General features: G+C 42.1%; 1 non-coding gene across 1 annotated transcript; it reads right to left on the bottom strand.

Moving 5' to 3' along the window:
- Positions 1 to 689: 689 nt before the first annotated feature.
- Positions 690 to 762, bottom strand: TRNAG-CCC (transfer RNA glycine (anticodon CCC)). Its single transcript has one exon. It is a non-coding gene; the product is annotated as a tRNA-Gly (tRNA).
- Positions 763 to 21,211: the final 20,449 nt, after the last annotated feature.

The following is a 21,211-nucleotide window of genomic DNA, read 5'->3' as shown; positions in this document are numbered from 1 at the left end:
GAGAAGGGGACGACAGAGGATGAGATGGCTGGATGGCATCACCGACTCAATGGACATGAGTTGAGTGAACTCCGGGAGTTGGTGATGGACAGGGAGGCCTGGTGTGCTGCGATTCATGGGGTCGCAAAGAGTCGGACACTACTGAGCAATTGAACTGAACTGAACTGAGATAATATTGATGTGCCATAAAATTCACCCTTTGAAAGTGTGCAATTCAGAGGTTTTTATTATATTCTCAAAGTTGTACAGCTCTTCCCACTATTTAATTTTAGAATATTTTCATCACCCCCAAAAGACACCTTGTGCCAATTAGCAGACATTCTCATTCCCTCCTCCCTCCAGCTCTGGAAAACAGAAATTTACTTCCTGTCACTATGGATTTTCCTACTCTGGACATTTCTTATAAATGGAACCATACAATATATGGCCTTCTGTGTCTGTCTTCTATTCAGCTTCATGTTTTCAAGTTCATCCATGTGCTAGTACTTCATTCCTTTTTGTGACTGAATAATATTCTTAGATGTATTAATTCTTTAATGGAAAAACTATTTTAGGTTTTAAAAAGGTAATGATTACATACGTATAACTTCATTTTTGTTTTAAATTATTGGCTGCACTGGGTCTTAATTGTGGCACACAGTATCTTTCTTGCTGCATGTGGGATCTTTAATTGCGGATATAGAATCTAGTTCCCTGACCGGGGATTGAACCCAGGCCCCCTGCATCGGGAGTGCAGAGTCTTAACCACCAGACCACCAGGAAATCCTACTTTTGGTTGTTAATTCTACTAAAAATACCCTGGTACACTCCAATCATAAGAAAAAATGATTTTTGGTGATGCATAAATTGTTTTTCAAAATCATGCATTTAAAAATCACAGTGGAAAAAAAAATAAAAATAAATAAAAATCACAGTGAGCCTGTTAAACCTGTTTTTTTTTTTTTTCTAACTGAAGCTCTCAACTAAAAAGAACATAGGAATATAAATGATATCTTGCTGAACATCAGACACAGAAATTGAACCCAAAGAGACAGCTGTGGGTAACCAGGACCATACATACAATTCTATCTCAGAGAGAAGATGAAAAATTCTTGGCTTTTAAATTCTGAATGTTCAAAGGAATACTTATGGTAACTGAAATGAGCAATTTTTAGAAACTAAGCATGTAAACTATTCTGTGGCAATCAACTGCAGTTATTTTAATTTGTATAGATGTAGCATAACTGAGCTTTATACTCACTAAGAAAAAGAAGTTCCAAATTTGCTTGTATGCATGTTGTATATTTGCGTACCTGCAAATCACAAACATACAAATACTGATGCACACTCAATGAGTGAATTTAATGTTATAATCTCTACTTGTAGGCAAATTCTACTTATTTTCAGTCACAAGGGATATAGCTCGATCAAAGCTGACTGCAGCTAGGTCATATTAAGTAAGGGTAATTCATCAAACTGTACACTTGTAATCTGTACACATTTCTCCATGCATGTTATACTTCAATCTACCTTTTTTAAAGTTAAAAAGAAATAAAGCAACAGAAGACTCTACACATTGTTTTCACAGTGGAGGGCCTGTAGTCCTCATCCGGGTGAGCCTTAGCTAAGGGCTGGAGGAAGCTTTGCCAAGAATGAATAATTAAAATATTGCTCAAGCCTTTCAAGAGACACCAAATGCTATTTGAGAAAGCTGGTATCAGTCTGCAGACTAGATGTGCTTAAAAACCCATCCTCACATAGAAGAAGCCTGTACACTCCGCTGTCGTAAGTTGTTCATTCAAAGCGCTCTCTAAAGATGTCACTTGGGTTAGCGTCTGTACTGCCAGAGAGATCACCTGCTGCAACACCTTCAGATGTGATGACAGTCAAACAACTGCACCTAATCATTTATGAGACTATAATATGTCAGTGAGGATTAGCTTATGCGCTCATTCAGGCAAATGAAGAAAATAGTTTTTTTTCCACCAGCCTCCCCCTCTCCCCAAACCAGGATTCCTAACGAAGTTAGACCATAAAATGCAAAAATGCTGGTGGACAAAAAACTATTAAAATATCTTATTTTTATTCAACGTTATTGACTGCCAGCATTGTGTAGATTCTAGCTAGTATTCAATGTTTTCAGGACATGTTCCTGTACCCTCCAACTCTTAGTGGGAATGATGACATGAAAGATTGTGCATTTATTAAAAGCAGGATGAAGCACTGTTTGTGGGAGTGGGAGACGGTATCATTATTTTAGATAATGATAACTTTTGGATAATGGCTCAGAAGACTTTTAAATGTCCATAACATTCATCTGATTATCAGACTTTATTCCTAGAAAAATATTTAGGATTACAATAAGATTCCATTCAAGGAGTGTTTATCATATTACTGTGGAAACAAAATATTGGAAACAATTTTAGAAACCCGACCACAAGGGAGGAATTTTTAAAAAAGCGTCCACATACCGGAAAAGTATAGAGTAGTTAAAAATGTAAAATTATAGGAGTACATTTATTGTTATAGTTAGAGGCTCATGAGTAACACCCTTCCTTAAAAATTATGTACCTAAATACACAGAGAAATACTTGGGATATAGATACCTTAAAATATTGATGTCAACGAGGATTAGAATTGATTTTCTTTTTTCTTATCTACACATCCCATCTTTTCAATAATGAACATGTTTGTTATTTTATAACAAAGTCATTTTACGAAAATGTGACGGTAGGGAGGTAGGAAAATGAAGGACTACAATATTTATGTGTGTGGGAATACACTCTCTTGTTCCATTATGTAAAATTAGTGTCTATTCTTTACTTTCTCTCTACATATCATAAAAGCTGTATGCGACGTGCCTTTCATATGGTAGGAAACAGCCTTGCTGCTCCCAGCACCTGTCTTTCCATTCTAAGCAGCCATCCTGCTGATCAACAGTATCATCTTGGGGCTTCTGGTCATTCAGCTCTCTTGACTTCTGTCAAAAGAACTAACATCTCAATAGATGCAAACACACAAATACACAGCCACTCAGCCTAGAACAATGCAGCAGAGCTACCCCGGCTGCACACTAGGTGCAGGGACAAGCCCATGGGAAAATCTCCTTCTGTTCTCTTTCCAGCTCAGGTCATGAGATGTTGAGAGATATCCGTTCTCATGTCAGAAGAGAGTTCCTGGTCCACTTCAAATAAACCAATTTTTTAAAAATCTAGAATCTGAAATATTCCAAAGGTTTACTGTTGATTTTTGTTTGATACACACAAAGGGAAACAATTTCCCTTCCTTGAAGCCTCTTTCCAGGAGCCTTAATGATTGGCTGCCAAATTTAGCTTTGGCTCCATCTCCACCATGTCTATTATTCCTCCACGCTATTGATGTGAGGCCAAATCTCATCCCTATTTAAAGCGCCCAAGAGCAGATGTCTTGATGAAAGGGGGGTGATGGTGAATCTACATTGAAAAAATCCAGGAAAACATGCTATAATGAATGGAAGCACACAGTTTCATGACTTAAGCTATTAAAAGTACATTCTCAGGAAAGAACCAATAGACTTAATCACATCATATGAAAAATCAAAGGCAGAAGAGGGAATTGTAGAGAAGGCAGTCAAGAAATCAGCTGCTTATCAGAATGACTGGGGAAATTTGTTTTGTTTCAAATACTGCTGCCTGCACAAGAATGTCCTTGGCAGCACTACTCGTAATAGCCAACATCTGGAAACAAACCACTGACAGTACAATGGATAAAGAAATAATAAATTGAGGTCTATCCACACAATGGAATATTATACACTGTTAAAAAGGGATGAACTACAGCTGCATACAATTATAATGAATCTTACAAACACAATATTGAAAGAGGCCAGACACAAAAGAGATTTCATTTGTATAAAAGTTGACAGTCAGGCAAAAGTAATCCATGGCATTAGAAGTGAAGACAGTGGTTGCCTCAGTTAGACAGTGACTGAACAGGGGCTTAAGATGGGATTTGGGGTGCTGCTAAATGGAAACAGTGTCAGACTTTACTTTTTTGGGCTCCAAAATCACTGCAGATGGTGACTGCAGCCATGAAATTAAAAGACGCTTACTCCTTGGAAGGAAAATTATGACCAACCTAGATAGCATATTGAAAAGCAGAGACATTACTTTGCCAACAAAGGTCTGTCTAGTCAAGGCTATGGTTTTTTCTGTGGTCATGTACGGATGTGAGGTTGGACTGTGAAGAAGGCTGAGCGCCGAAGAATTGATGCTTTTGAACTGTAGTGTTGGAGAAGACCCTTGAGAGTCCCTTGGACTGCAAGGAGATCCAACCAGTCCATTCTGAAGGAGATCAGCCCTGGGATTTCTTTGGAGGGAATGATGCTAAAGGTGAAACTCCAGTACTTTGGCCACCTCATGCGAAGAGCTGACTCATTGGAAAAGACTCTGATGCTGGGAGGGATTGGGGGCAGGAGGAGAAGGGGATGACAGAGGATGAGATGGCTGGATGGCACCACTGACTCGATGGACGTGAGTCTGAGTGAACTCCAGAAGTTGGTGATGGACAAGGAGGCCCGGCGTGCTGCAATTCATGGCGTCGCAGAGTCGGACATGACTGAGCAACTGAACTGAACTGAACCGAAGGTTGCATTTCCATATGTAGGTCCTGGTTAGGTCAGATTGGGGTGTGTGTTTAGTTTGTGATAATTCTTTAAGCTGGGAGAAATGTCAATAACCTCAGATATGCAGATGACATCACCCTTATGGCAGAAAGTGAAGAGGACCTAAAAAGCCTCTTGATGAAAGTGAAAGAGGAGAGTGAAAAAGTTGGCTTAAAGCTCAACATTCAGAAAACAAAGATCATGGCATCCTGTCCCATCACTTCATGGCAAATAGATGGAGAAACAGTGGAAACAGTGTCAGACTTTATTTTTTTGGGCTCCAAAATCAGTGCAGATGGTGATTGCAGCCATGAAATTAAAAGACGCTTACTCCTTGGAAGAAAAGTTATGACCAACCTAGACAGCATATTCAAAAGCAGAGCCAATACTTTGCCGACTAAGGTCCGTCTAGTCAAGGCTATGGTTTTTCCAGTAGTCATGTATGGAGGTGAGAGTTGGACTGTGAAGAAGGCTGAACACTGAAGAATTGATGCTTTTGAACTGTGGTGTTGGAGAAGACTCTTGAGAGTCCCTTGGACTGCAAGGAGATCCAACCAGTCCATTCTGAAGGAGATCAACCCTGGGATTTCTTTGGAAGGAATGATGCTAAAGCTGAAACTCCAGTACTTTGGCCATCTCATGGGAAGAGTTGACTCATTGGAAAAGACTCTGATGCTGGGAGGGATTAGGGGCAGGAGAAGGGGACGACAGAGGATGAAATGGCTGGATGGCGTCACCGACTTGACGGACGTGAGTCTGAGAGAGTCTGGGAGTTGGTGATGGACAGGGAGGGCTGGCGTGCTGCGATCATGGGGCCGCAAAGAGTCGGAGACGACTGAGCGACTGAACTGAACTGAACTGAATTCTTTAAGTTATATAGTTATGATTCATGTATTTTTGTTTAAACAAGATACAGTTCAATAAAAAAGTTTAAAACTCAGATTCCTGGGCCCTAACATGAATAACTAAGACTACAGGTTATAAAATTCCTGGGAGTATTCAATGTATAGCAAAGGTTCAGAATCATTGGACCAGATGATCTGCATCTGATATTGTGCCAGTCTCTACTGGCCCATGAACCAACTGTTAAATTTTCAGGACTTTTGCAAGCCTGTTAAAATAGGGTCAGTACTGAATATTAATTATATAAAGTTTCAATTAAATAAATTATATTAAAACAAAGGTAACTAAATACTCAAAACTTACCGCTTTGTGTTTATTCTACTATATTTTACTACTACCTGTATTTTGAAGTTTGTTGCTGTTGTTCAGTCCCTAAGTCGTGTTAGACTCTTTGTGACCCCATGGACTGCAGCGTGCCAGGCGTCCCTGTCCTTCACAATCCCCCAGAGTTTGCTCAAACTCATGTCTGTTAAGTCAGTGATGGCAGCCAACCATCTCATCCTCTGTTGCTCACTTCTCCTCTTGCCCTCAATTTTCCCCAGCATCAGGGTCTTTTCCAATGAGTCAGCTTTTTGCATCAGGTGGCCAAAGTATATTTTGGGGTTATTTATTCCAGTTTTATCTGTATAATGGAAATACTATATAATCATGTGCTACTGTGGGCTTCCCCGCTGGTTTAGCAGTAAAGAATTCGCCTGAGCTGCAAGAGATGTGGGTTCAATCCCTGGATCAGAAAGATCCCCTGGAGAAGAATATGGCAACCCACTCCAGTATTCTTGCCTGGGAAAGCCCATGGACAGATGAGCCTGGCGGGCTATGATCCATGGAGTCACAAATGAGTTGACACGACTTCGTAACTAAACAACAACGATGTGCTACTCTACCATCTCTTTCCAACTCCACACTCAGTCACAGTGGTGGTTTCAAACTGGCCATGGTGAAACTGGCAACCACTCCACATCAGGTCTTGCTTTACTTTTCTGTCACCGTGACGTAAGAAAATGACTTTAAAATGCTAATAATGCAGATTAAACTTAAAAGGGTGTAATGTATATAGCTGTTATATTATGAATAATCCATTTAAGGAAATATCCTTACAGTATTTAAAAGCTATCATTTGGCTCAGCAAAGAAGTCATTCGTATCTTTGATGAATGAATACAGTCTGACATATGCCTTTGTTACTTCAGTTTTGTCTTATTCATTAACATAAGGAAAAACACTGGCCAACATTTACATGGGAATTGCGCTCATCAACTGTACCATAGGTAGACCATGGATAGATGAGTTCTCAAAACCAGTGTTTTATGAGACCCAATTAGCTAAACGGAGTTTACAACAAAGAGTATTCTTTATTATTATTTATAAATAGTATGCTACACCCATTCTTTATGTCAGCAAAATTTATAATCAACTTATGTTTGCACATAAATGCACTCTTTTTCTCTTCCAGAGTACAGGCTGATTTACCAGCACAAACCTTTCACGTTTAAGATTCTATGACTCTATATAATTTAAGAAAGAAGAAAACAAAATAAGATGGGAGCCTCCAAGGAAGGAGTTTCAGCATAAGATAATGACTATACTTTACAAAGTACAGTATATTTCCCTACTTAAAATATGATCCTCAGACCAGTAGCACTGGCATCAATGAGGTACCCCTGGGAAACGCCTAATCTTAGGCCTCACTCTAGAACTTCTGAATCAGAATCTGCATTTTATTAAGATGCCCAGGTCACTTTTATGCACATTAAATTTTGGGAAGCATTGCTTTAACAATAAACTCCCTGCTATGAATGGAAACTCACATAACTGGTTTGAGATTAGTAGCAATCTAGCAATTGGTGATTTCTAAGCAGCTCATACCGAATGAAGGACAGCACTGGGGAAAACACCTAATGGCTAACCCTACACTTGTAGAGTGAAGAACAGGGAATCCTGATGTGCTACAGTCCATGGGGTCACAAAGAGTCTGACACGACTTAGTGACTCAATAACTAACCTGAAGAGGACATATGTCTTGCAACACACATTTGTCCAACACTGAAAAGGGAAACTGAGCCACTAGGAAAGTAAAGGCTATTCTAGGCCACTTGGATGATTCATTTCAAAAAACGGGGAAAAAGTACAAGAAAAAAAATCTTATCAGGAGCTTTTCTCCATGTATATGTAATAAGAACTGTTGCCAAAGACTTGGATCCAAAAACTCAAAACAGGGCAGCAAGTGCCACATGACAAAGTGTGGCAGCTGGAGAGAGGAGTGTGATGAAACATTTCCCAGAGATGTAATTTAGGCCACGGTAGCTATCAAGTGCTGCGGGTGAAGGGGGAAATTGCAGTGCTCATGTTTTTCCCATCAACATATCAGTTAGCAACCTGCGACAGAGAGAAAAGACGGTCAATGCCCAGGAAAGATTCAATACTAGAGTTAACTGAAATGATGGGAGGAAAGTCTCGCTTGTTTTGAAATTGAAAGCAAAAATGTTTTACTGGCAACACTTTTCTCCGAAAATATTTTAGTTATTTGGCTGAAAACACAGTAGCTGCTTTGAGATGCAAAGGTCTACATGGAAAACACCTTAGATAAAAAAAGTGTCTGAAAGGACATGAGAGCCAGGTATCTCCCAGAGCAGCTTGCGATTACTTTGAGGCAGAAACTGAAGCAATAAAGTAATTCATGCAAAGCTCAGCAACCCTAGAGTGTGAAGAAGACAAATGTAATTGTGACCAGGCTACTGGTACTGAGGGACACAACTGGGCCCGTTTTCACCCGAGGAAAAAGGTCATTATAATGATCCCTTGCAGTGTCAGACTTCAGATGACTCCAGAACATTTAGCAGCAAAATGATATGGATGCCCTACTGTGTTGTAACATTTTCTCTTGACATACTTTAGCAAGGCTAAGAAGAAAACTCACCCTTGTTGAACACCTGTTTTTTGTGTGTTTTTTAATCATTTATTTGTCTGGCTGCACCAGGTCTGAGTTGGGGCATGTGGGATCTTTACTTGCAGCCTGTGAACTCTTAGTTGCAGCCTGTGAAATCTAGTTCCCTGACCAGGGATAGAACTGGCAGACCTTGCATTGGGGGAGCACGGAGTCTTAGCCACTGGACCATCAGGGAAGACCCCCTAATATCTGTTTTACATATGTGATTTCATAGCATTCTCATAATCCTCTGATGGAGGTGATATTGTCTACATTTTACAGATGAGCAAAATGCGCTCCAAAGAAATATGTCACCCACGTCACATGATTAATAAAAAGCCAGAAATCCATAGACAAAATTAAAAATCTCCATAGTTGATGAAAACAGGCATCTCAACAAAAACAGCTTGAAAGGGATCAGAGTATGGGATAATTAAGTTTTGAATACAAGGAGACTGGTCTGTATTGGTGTACATGAAGATAGGAAAGGTCTCTCCTAGGACCCACCATACCTTTACACTGCTGGAATCCCCTTGTAACCCATTTCTGGATGTATGTTAGGTTTCAGATATATTTCAAATTTGATAGCTGCAATTTTGGCTAAGTTGGAGGCTTTAGAAGGTGTGCCATGTTTCAGGTAGTGTTACATAAAAGAACTGAGCCCTGGACTGGGCTTTGGAAACCTGGGTTCAGCCCCAGCTGCGTCACTTACGAACTGGAAGAGTGGGTGAGCTGCACTGCTCCTCTGGATGGTAGATTGTTTCTCACCTATGTGAGGTTGGATTAAGGATCTTTAAGAACCTCTCTGGTTCAGGATTCAACCTCCATGACTCAACTGTTTACTAGTGTGACTTCCATCAAAATGTATTAGAGATGCCCTGAAGAATTAACAATCTGTACAGACAACACTGCTGTGTGGTTCAAGTTACCAAATACCAAACAAGACACATAAAATTAAAAAAGAACCCTACAAGAATAACTACTTCTTTTACAGTCTGCAGGAATAACCTGGAACTGAATATTTTAAAGTGCTTCCCCCCCATTATATACTTAAATCAAATATATATTCAAATTCTTAGATCTCAGTACAAATCCAAGCTCTACTTCCAATTAGTTCTTGACTTAATATACCTGAGTTTCCTTTTTGCTTCTATAAAATTGGAATTTATAAAGAATATTATCTGTAATACAATCAAGTGTCTGGCATCTAGAAGCAGCATGATGTAAGTACTGGTTATTGTTTTTTCAGCAGTCATTAGGGGTCTGGACTAGGTTGGGTGACAAACAGTTCCACGGAAATTTCTCCACAGAGGGATGGAGACTGAGATTGTAACCCCATTAGCACTGGGGACTTGCCATTAACCTGTGTCTATGCAATAAATAACGTCAGGTGCAGAGAGGAGAAATGTAATCGCACTTGTGGACCTGCAGGCATCCATCTGGTTTCCTTCTTTGTAAAACTTTCTAATTCACCCTTAGTTGATTAAACCTTATCGGACATGCTGATGTGCTTGATGGCACAGCTGCTGGCAGTATCTGAGGGCAGGTGTGTCCTGGGACATCCAAGAGTGGCTGTCATGCTCACATTTTAGTGTCTTTATTTGCCCATTTCTCAGTTTCTGTCCAATGTGTACGAGGAACAAAAGATTCTAGGAGGAGGTGACTTCACTTTGTTTATAAATTCCAGCCTCCCCCGATCCCCCAAAAAAACCCTAAACAATTTTTATTCTGACATATCAATAACCTGTCCATACACATCCCATCTGTTCGGGTGACTGCCTCTTGCCTTTCCAGGCAAAGCTCTCCTTTTCTCCTCCCCTCCCCCGTGAATCACACACTCCCACCCCCTTCCCCTTTCTACATACACCTCACTTTTTGTGACTTATCTTTCCTTCCCTCTCCAAATTTTGTTTCGGTGTTGAGATGTTGGTGGGGAGCCTGGGTAGAGAAAAGAAGATGAAAACAAGAACCAGATTCAAATAATCTGTACTCTTTGAACCCTATGAGGTGAAGCCAGAGTAAGGCCTTCAAAGAATGAGACTGAGCTGCCTGTTTTCTAAAAGGAAAAAGGAAGACCAATAAGAAGAGTAAAGAAAAAAAAATTCCTGTTTTCTACAGGTACATTTCTTGAGCGAAAAACAGCAGAATTTCATGTATTTCCAGGTGTGTTTTGAGAGAGGTCAAGCATAGTAACCAAAGCCTCTAAAGTTCAAAAAAGCAAACAAATGGTTGCTAATTAAATTACTCTTAGAGATACCATACTCATTCGAAGGCCTCTTTTGGTGCTAACATTATATGATTCAGAGTATAATTTTACTCTTTAAGCAACTATAGGTTTATAGTTGTTATATGGATAATTTACAACATACCATTGTCACAGCTAAGCAAATATCAGTTGATAATGAGGTCTTAACCTATAAGGGGGCTTCCCAGTCTAATAGAGCTATTATGATCTATTTCGTAATGATACATTATATAACAACTTTTATAGGACAAAGCTGTTATAGGACAGCTTACAATAATCCTTTAAACACTTAAAAGTATCTTTTAACTAATTAAGCTTTTGGGGTTATTAGCTTGGGTTGGGGGTATCAGTACATTAAAAAAGAAGATACAGTAAGGTTTTCTTTGGTAATTTATTCCCATTTTACTTTTTTATTATCCCTTTATATAATACTCTCTGAGAAGGATTAACAACTTACCCATTATTCTACAAAAAGTAAGGGTGGAGGAAGAAAGAGGGGAAAAGAGAAGGTTGTCAACCCTGGCAAAAACGGAAAACGTCCTGTTTAATCTTTAAATATTGGCCATTTTCAGGACTTACATTGGCATTTATTTACTAGGTATCCAAATATATCTATGTGGCACATTTCAGACAAACTGAGGTTGCAGAAGGAATCCAGTACTCTTAAGCACCAGGTCATGTTGTAATGCTTTCTTAGTGATGCTGTGAAGATTCAGACAGCTTACAATTTTGTTTCAATGCTTTTCAAGCAATAACACCTCAAGTTTGAGATACTGTAATTTAGCAGTTCTAGATGAATGCATAATCTCTCCCTGTTGGTTTGAAATTCTACACTCTGTCTTTCTCTAAACTCTTACCCTTTTATTATCTATCTAGACAAAAATGTGCTTGGAAAATTTTCCCTATCCATACATGGAATTGCAAAGTAGTCCCACAGGATAGAAAATGGTGAATTTGTGAATGTACCATTGACCCTCAGTTCAGGGCATGCATTATCTTGATTTATGTTCTCACTTTTCCTGCATGACTGTTTAATATCTTGTCTTTTAAAATCTATTTGTAAGATCCTTAAAACTGGAGACCCCCATAGTAAAAATCTTAAATTTTTGACAGGGCCATGCCATAAAGTACACACAAATACTTAATATTTTGCTGTTTTACTTAAAGAGAATGGAATTTATACTTTTGTAACACCTTTGTCATTGAATTTTACTACATAAGCTATAATTACCAAGTTATCTTAGGCAAGTCACTTAAACTTCTTTGGTCCCAGTTTTTCTATTGGACAAGATTTTTCCAACTAGAAAATTTAGGTTTTGGATTAAGACAGAACTTTAAAATATAATTTCTTCCATTTACTAGAAGCAGGAACTGAACCTATTACCTGACCTCTCTGAACTTTCAATTCCTCACCTTGTCCTCTGGAGACCAAGAGAAGTGTTACACCTCACAGGAATTTTTTTTTTTTTTTTCCAGAATGAGAACATAAGTGTAAGGAATGCAGCATATTACCTGAATTTTGGTTCAAGCTCAAAAATACCAGTCATTATTGTATCAATTTTCTTTCTGCTCTAGAGTGCTAAGATTAGGACAGATATAAAATTGCAATGATCAAGCATGCAAATCCCCTGTATCTTCAGCTTTTCCTGGCACGACTTGGGTCCCCAACATGAAAGAGAAAAGTCTTATAAAGAACAAACTGATTCAAGGCCTATTTTAGTGCTATTTTTACTCACAGAGTAAATAAAATAATTTTAATAATCATGGAAATTGTGATATTCGTAACTGAGTCAATAAAAAAAAAACTATGACAAAGACAACTCATTCTAAGACAAATGACCAAGTAAGTTGTTCTGAAATGCATGCTCAGAATCAGACAGAATATGTCAGCAATCTATGGTCACGGGTTTGCACAAAGACACTGACCTGGCTTGCTGGAAGTGAAGAACAGAACCCCCTGCTCACAGCTGGACTTACCTACACAAAAGAGAGAAGTGCCTTATAAAGTATTGGTCTGTAATACTTGCTCACTTGGAGCACATGGGGCGCCACTGACATTTTGAACATGCATTGTTTTCCTCTCTACCCCACCCACCAAAGAGCAGAACCTGCTTTATTTTTTCCAAGTGTCAGTGTTAAAATGGCATTTCTTGGGGCCATATACATCCTGAAATAGCTAGGTGAACTTTTTGTAGCATTTCTGAAAATATATTTCTGAGCATTTGGCAATGATACTAAAAAAAAAAAAAAAAAAAAGCAGTTAGCCACAAAACCATAAATAGAAACAAGGAAAACCTTTCAGGGATTTTACAATACAGAAGGAAAGGAAATGGATCTACTATTCCTCCAAAATAGCATTTTTAGGCCATATTATCATAAGTCCAAATGATTGTTGTTTTTTTCTATTTGATTGCATTTGCATAGCTAATAAGCTATGTTGTTGGACCAACATCAAACTGCCTGTGTTTCTGTTTCTACCTCTGTAACCACACACAACCCTATGTACTTAAAGTCACACTACTTTCTTAAATTTGGTTGGACAACAATGTGCAAGCTTAGAATACTATGATTTCATTGCTTCCTAATGATTTTTCAAAGTCTTCCACACTGTGAAGAACAAGTTAAATTCCTTTCCCACTAACAAGTCCAAATGCTATCCAAGAATCTCAGAGAAAACTTACTTGAATAATAATTTGCTGCCTACTCCACCTGTGGAGTGGTATGCAGACATTATTTATATCGAAAAGAGCTTCTGTTTCTCTTTCAGCAAACAGTGACTCTCACAGGCATCCACAGAGTTATCAGAAATGAAATATAATTTCAAATTTCTGAAGAGTGTTTTAAAACAAACTTATCAGCGTTTTGTTATAAAGCCTAGCTGTTTGCTGAAACCAAACACAGCCTATTGGCTATTTATATCTGCTGATAGTGAGAACACAGTTATACAGAGATGAAAACTACTGGTAACATACTTTTGCAGTTTAGAGGGGATATGCTGTACAGTGTAAATACGCAGCACTGCTCCCGTGGGTGCTGGGGGAGCCCCAAACTAGTGAAACCTCTAGCTGAGCATCTGGCTGGGGTTCAACAAAGCTTCGGGAACAGCACAGGCTGGGGAGAGGGAGTTCAAAGTCAAAGAGCCTCTTCTCCTCTTCCTAGGTCTGAGCGCCTTTGTGTGTATATTAATCTTCATGCATTCCCCCCGCCCCCCAGCAAATGTGTACAGTCAGCTAGAAAGGCACAGCTTGTGTGCTGACGTGCAAAGCCAAGTCAAAACCCTGCGCTTGGCACTCCCTTCTAACTTTCTGGCTTGTCCAAGTCTAAATATTGACACTGCTCCTCAGTTGAGATGTTTGATACTGCTGAGGGTAGAAACGGCAGAACTAACAGCAGGATCAAATGATACATTCTTACATCGTTGAGCCTTCCTTCCACTTCTTTTTTTGTCGAGGGGGTTGGATTCCCTTGTCTGCACAGCTTCCTCCCACCCCACCCTTCCACCCCACCCTGTTTTTCTCCCCAAAACCTGAGCACGCAGAGACTAGGTAAGGTGTTTTGCAAGCCCCTCAAGGCAGCTCCTACTGTTGCCACAGAAACTCACAACAGACTCCATAGACACCGGGCTGGGGGTGGGGAGCGCCAAACTGTGGGCTGACCGGTCAACTCTTGGGGGTGCAAGCGCCAAAGGGGTTAGTGTCTCCCCCTGTGCAGTTCCTCTGGCTCCCCACCACCTTCCAAGGAAAGAGCCTTGTGGTCGGCGCGGCACGTCCCCCAACCCCTCCCTGGCGCAGCCCTCCTTCTAAGGGTGCCCTGTTGTGCATTTTCTCAGCTCCAAGTTAGGGGTGCGGCTGTGCAGGCGCTCCTAGAAATCTCTTCTGCTGGCCTCTGATGGGAGGGTTCCCGGCCTCGCAGAGAAGGCGAGGGCGGCTCCCAGGGCAGCTCGGTCCCACGACTCTTGCTCGGGACGCGGCCGGCCGCGTGGCGCGGCCCGGGGCCCCCATAGGCCACCCGCCGGGGCCGGGGCGGGGTGGGGTGGGGGTGGGGGGGCTCCGCGGCGGCTGCTCGGAGAAGTTTCACAGCATAGCGCACTCACGACACAGAACCTACCCTGAAGCCGAGCGAGACGCGAGCTCTCTCCGCCTTCAAGGGCTGGGGGAGCTGGGGTGGGGGGTGGTCCCCGCCACTCAGCAGCAGCCACGACTGCGCGCGGTCGCGGGTGTGCCGGGCCCCTGCGCGCGGCGCGCCGCCCGCCGCCCAACTTTGCACAAAGGCAGCATGGCTCTGCCTCGCCTCTTGGGCTCGCCCCGCGCCGCGGCGGCAGCTCTTCCCGGTGCCGGACCAGAGGGGCTCGCCCCTTTCCGTCCCCCAGCCCTCCCCCTTCCCTCCCGCCCCCGCCCGGCTCCCAGGCTGGCCGGCCGGGCGGAATGGAGAGCGCTCGGCACCCAGCTCCGCCGCGGTGGCGACCGCCGCTTGCTCTGTGACGTTAGCAGCCTTCGCGGCTATTTATATCCGCACGATTGGATTTCATTCATGAAACCCGGGCCTGGTGTGTCTGTGCGCTAGGGTGCGGGTTGCAAAGGTGCCTTAGTTTTTACGCAGACCCTGGGGGTGGAGGTGGGTGGAGGTGGGTGGGGGCGGGCTCGGAGGTGGCCTGCCGGGGGCTAACGTGTGCCGAGCCTGGGAGACCCCAGCCCTGCTTGCTAGTGGCCGGGAGGGGAGGGGCAGAGCGAGCTGTAGCCCCCGCCCTCCCCACGTCCTCTGTCCCCAGCACCCCACCCATTCGCATACAACTGCTGGCCCTTTGTCCCAGGCTCTGGAAAAGTAAGTTGGGCCACTAACCGGCTGGGCAGCATGGCTCTCTTCCCCCCAGGAGCTGACCGGCCGCGGACTCCAAGGGAGGACATTGGCTTTTGTTTCAAAACCGAGCCCAGCTGCTGACTAAGAGCTGCGTTAGCCCAGCCTCCTCCTCCCCTGGGCGCTGCACGTGCTGCCCGGCTCGACTCTGGGTTACCTTCCTCTGTGACTTGGCTCGTGGGGTCCCCGCGAGGGGCGTAAGGTCGCACCGGCTGCCCCCGACCCGAGTAAGGAGGAGATTTACAACCTTCTACAAATGGCTGAGTGAGGAAGTGAAATTGACTTCTGACCGCTTGTGGGTTGTCAGAATTCTTGGATACCCTGCTGAACTTCTCCTTACTCTTCCAGGCTGTGAGCTCTGAGGACGGACCAGGGGCAGCTTTCATGCATGCACATAAAAGATGTCTATTTCCTACAGAATGTCAGGTAATCTGTGAAGCTCTAAGGAGGTGACAATGAACACAACCAACCCGGTGCTGGTCCCCAAGGCACTTTCTTTCAGTCAGCTATTAAAATTAGTGTGTTTTAAACCATCTCATTCCCATCCTCTAAAGAAGCAATTAGGGGGTAAAGGTATTGATGTGTGCAGCTAAGGTTAAAGGGTTTATTCATTCGTGCTGTGCTGCGCTCAATCGTGTCTGACTCTTTGCTACCCCATGGACTGTAGCCAGCCAGGCTCCTCTATCCTTGGAATTTTTCAGGCAAGAATACTGGAGTGGGTTGCCATTTCCTGCTCCAGGGGAATTTCCTGACCCAGGGATCGAACCTGAATCTCTTGCGTTTCCTATGTTTCCTGTGTCTCCTGCATTGGCAGGCGGATTCTTTACCACTGTGTCACCTGGGAAGCCCTCATTCATTTGATAAACCTTTATTGAGGAGGCTATCTGTGTCCTAAGGGCTGGGGATACAAAGATGGCAACAGTGTGTTTTTAGTCCTCAAGGAGTCCTCAGGTAATGGATTTACAGAGCTGGGAAAGAAGGACCCATATTCTGCTGCAAAGACTGTATCTGTGTTATTGCTCAAGAAACAGAACATCAAAAAGGTTATAAATGCAAACACACTTCTCCTACCTCAGTTTCCTCTAAGAAACCATGGACTCCCCGGATGAGTTTTACTACACTGGATGTTCCTAATCTTCCCCACTAGTTTATATTCCGTTTGGAGACCAAGCCTTGCCTGGTGCTCTCTGAATTCCCCAGAGACCCTAGAATATAGTGACATTCAATGTTTTTACAAGGAAAGGTATTAAGGGCAACCTTCTTTTTTAAGCCATCCTCACTGAACTGTCTTTGAAAATAGAATTATTAGTCTCTAATCTTTAATACCCAGAAGAGAGGACAATGAAAAGTCAGATTATGGGGGTCTACTCTAAGAACCTCAAGACAGACCCATGAGGGGGTGATCATTTACTTGGCACAAAACAGACTTTGCTTAATCTATTTAAAAGTGACTATTTTGAAAGGTTTAATCAATATGCCTTTTTTTTTCAGTAACATATTTCTTAGGAAAATTTAATTAACCCTGTTCACTCCTAGCAATCACTCCTCTTTAGTGCAAGCCATTTCTCATCAGACTGCAATGGGAGATGAGAAATAGTATAGAAACTCAAAAGAAATAGGAATCAACATGTATTATGGCCTTTACATCTGGGAGGCAATGGGCTAGGCCAGGAGGTTTCAAACACATTTTCTCAATTAAGCCTCACACTAGTTGATGAGGTAGATGCCATAATTAACATAACCATTTTAAAGATGATAAAACTGAGGCACATAGAAGTAAGTAGTTTTCTGAAATTTTGACAGTTGCATTTGCACCTTGGTCAGATTATGCTAAGGCATTATTATATCACTAACTGGCCTTTTGACATCCTGCTTTTTCTTAATTTCTTTCATTTCCTCAGTTATGAATTAAACAGTTAAACAGCATGTTTAAGCAGCAGGTCAGTCAGTCAGTTCAGACACTCAGTTGTATCCAACTCTTTGTGATCCCATGCATCAGGGTCTTTTCAAATGAGTCAGTTCTTTGCATCAGGTGGCTAAAATATTGGAGTTTCAGCTTCAGCATCAGTCCTTCCAATGAATATTCAGGACTGGTCTCCTTTAGGATGGACTGGTTGGATCTCCTTGCTGTCCAAGGGACTCTCAAGAATCTTCTCCAACACCACAGTTCAAAAGCATCAATTCTTTGGCACTCAGCTTTCTTTATCCAACTCTCACATCCATGCATGACCACTAGAAAAACCATAGCCTTGACTAGACTGACCTTTGTTGGCAAAGTAATGTCTCTGTTTTTTAATATGCTGTCTAGGCTGGTCATAACTTTTCTTCCAAGGAGTAAGCGTCTTTGAATTTCATGGCTGCAATCACCATCTGCAGTGCTTTTGGAGCCCCCCCAAAATAAAGTCTCTTACTGTTTCCATTGTTTCCCCATCTATTTGCCATGAAGTAATGGGACCAGATGCCATGATCTTCATTTTCTGAATGTTGAGCTTTAAACCAAGTTTTTCACTCTCCTCTTTCACTTTCATCAAGAGGCTCATTAGTTCTTCTTCACTTTCTGCCATAAGGGTGGTATCATCTGCGTATCTAAAATTACTGATATTTCTCCCACCCTCTTGATTCCAGCCTGTGCTTCACCCAACCAGCATTTCTCATGATGTACTCTGCATATAAGTTAAATAAGCAGGGTGACAATATACAGCCTTGACCTACTCCTTTCCCTATTTGGAACCAGTCTGTTCCAAGTCCAGTTCTAACTGTTGCTTCCTGACCTGCATACAGATCTCCCAATAGGCAGGTTAGGTGGTCTGGTATTCCCATCTCTTCCACAGTTGATGGTGATCACACAGTCAAAGGGTTTGGTCAATAAAGCAGAAATAGATGTTTTTCTGGAACTTTTGCTTTTTCGATAATCCAATGCATGTTGGCAATTTGATCTGATTCCTCTGCCTTTTCTAAAACCATCTTGAACATATGGATGGTCACAGTTCACGTACTGTTGAAGCCTGGCTTGGAGAATTTGGAGCATTACTTTACTAGTGTATGAGATGAGTGCAATTGTGCAGTAGTTTGAGCATTCTATGTCATTGCGTTTCTTTGGGATTGGAATGAGAACTGATCTTTTCCAGTAAAAATTGGCACTTAAGTATAATTAAATGAACACTATGTCTTTAAACATTCAGGTTTCTACTGCACAAAAGTGGTATAAAAATTTTGACTACCTTTTATGGTAATTATTTGCCAAAGTCACAGGATTAAAAAAATTCTCACAGTCAAGATACAGAGATGTTTCATACCATAGAACAGCATCATGCTAAGTCTTGGTATTTGCATCCTTCCACCAACCACTAATCTATTCTCCATGTCTAGAATTTTGTCATTTTGAGGCTTGTATTAATGAGAGCATACAGTAGATAATGTTTTGAGATTGAATGAATTCTTTTTTACTAGGCAAAATGCTGTTGAGGTTCATTCGGGGTGTAGCATATAACAGTACTTCATTTTAATGCTGAGTCAATTTCTGTTGGATAGCTATACCAGAATTTGTTCATCTGTTGTCCTGTTGAAGGACTTTTGTGAGTAGCTTCAGTTTTGCCAGTAAGAGTAACGCTTCTATAAACATGGTTTTGTAGGTATGTGTGTGAACTTAAGTTTTTATTTCTTTGGGATGAATGCCCAAGAATGCCATTGCTGGGTCATATGCTAAAAAACTGTCAAACTGTGTTCCAGGGTGCCTGTACCATTTTATGTTCCCACTAGTAATGTATGAGAAATCTAGTTCCTCCATGTTCTCATTAGTATTTGGTATTATTACTATTAAAAAAATTTCATTTGTTCAGTAGCTTTTTACAGACAAATTATGGTGGTTAGTCTGGATTTCCCTAATGACTAATGATACTGAAGAACTGACTCATTGAAAAAGACCTTGATGCTGGGAAGATTGAAGGCAGGAGGAGAAGGGGACGATAGAGGATGAGATGGTTGGATGGCATCACGGACTGGATGGACATGAGTTTGAGCAAGCTCCGGGAGTTGGTGATGGACAGGAAAGCCTGGCGTGCTGCAGTCCATGGGGTCGCAGTCGGATAGGACTGAGCGACTGAACTGAACTGAATCATACTGAACCTCCTCTCATGTGCCATTAAATCTTTTTTTGCGGAAATATCTATTCATCTCTTTGGCCTACTTTATAACTGGATTTTTTAAACTGTTGTGTTTTAAGAGTTTTTTCCCCCCCCCCCCAAAAGTATATTCTGGGATCACAGAACTTTCAAACTGCAAAATAAATACTCCTTCAAGATAACACCATTTTTAATCCAGTCACTAGCATCCAACATTTCTACTGCCATTCGTTTTAGAGAATCTTCTCAGGTATTTACATTAAGTATTCTGAAGTACTTACATACAACTCCTTTAGAGAGGGTCTTTCCCTATTATTTAATAAACTTGCTCCTCATCTGTCTGTAACCGACCCGCAGAATCTGACTGGCACGTGGCCACCGCCGAACTAGTCGAGGCCACGCCTCCGTGCAGGCGCAGAGGCCACTTCCGGCAATCCGAGCCAGGGATGCAGCTAAGGCTGCAGGAAGCTTGAGTGAGGCTTGGTTTGTGCGGACCGTCCATCGCCTTCTCCTTGGATGCAGAATGGGGTGTTGTACTTGGCTGTTTAAAGGATGTCATCCTGGATGGCAAGTTCCAGGTGTTAGGCAGCAAATTTCATGGACAAGCACTACCAGTGTTTGAAGACATGCACCTATTTTAAGGAGTTTGGTAGAAAGATAATGAAAAACAGTTGCCGGAGCAGATTCCCGGAGTTAACAGGGGAACAGCCAACACCTTTGTGGTATTTTACAGATCAGGTGACTGGAGATGTAGTAAAGGGGCTATGCTGGCTTTTGAAGAAACGCATCTAGACTAGAGAACTAAGTAAGACCCGTGGGCACTGGACTTAAGCATTGGCTTAGGGATGACTTTATCCAAATTGTCTTGCACGCTGGCTTTTCCGGAACGACCGCGGCTATGGCTCCCACCTCCAGGCAGTGGGGTCAGTCTTGACGGAGCAGGCAGGACGGTGTGTGCCTCTTCAGCGACTGGTGGCAGAAAGGAAGACAGACCCTGTTCGGGGCTCTTCATTAATGGGAAAGTAAATGACCTGACCCTCCAAAGACCCTTTGTTTCTCCTGAAACTTGTTTTCTGGGTCTCTAGTACTTCCGCCGGAGTAGGGGCTTCTCCCAGATGTCAGACTCCTCCCGCGCCTGACGCTGTTCAGCGTTCCGTTCGGGGCCCCCTCTTCATTTCTCTTGTCTTTGATATCCACATGGAATAACCTTGCATCGGGAATCCCTTTCCCCAGTACCGCAGGCAGGCTTTGTCCGAATCACTTTCAGCTGGATAGGGAGAAGAGCCTTTAGCCTCAGGAGCCCAGCTGTATGGAGTTTTGACTAATTGGGAATTGATCTCCGCTGTGAATCATACCTGCTCTTATGGTCTTCGAACTTCGTATTTTCTAGAGAAATCCAAGTTAGTCTTGGCTGTGGGAATCAACTAAAGGAAATGTTCTTTACCTGAAAGCTACAAGTGTAAATTAACTCCCAGTCTTGAGTTTGTAGTCTGGTTATTGCTGTTGACCTTGATGCGGTTTCTAGTGGGTCCAGTCTTGGCA

The sequence above is a fragment of the Capricornis sumatraensis genome, chromosome 10 (assembly GCF_032405125.1).
Source record: "Capricornis sumatraensis isolate serow.1 chromosome 10, serow.2, whole genome shotgun sequence".
Classification (NCBI taxonomy): Eukaryota; Metazoa; Chordata; class Mammalia; order Artiodactyla; family Bovidae; genus Capricornis; species Capricornis sumatraensis.
This window is presented reverse-complemented; position numbering and strand designations above follow the sequence as displayed.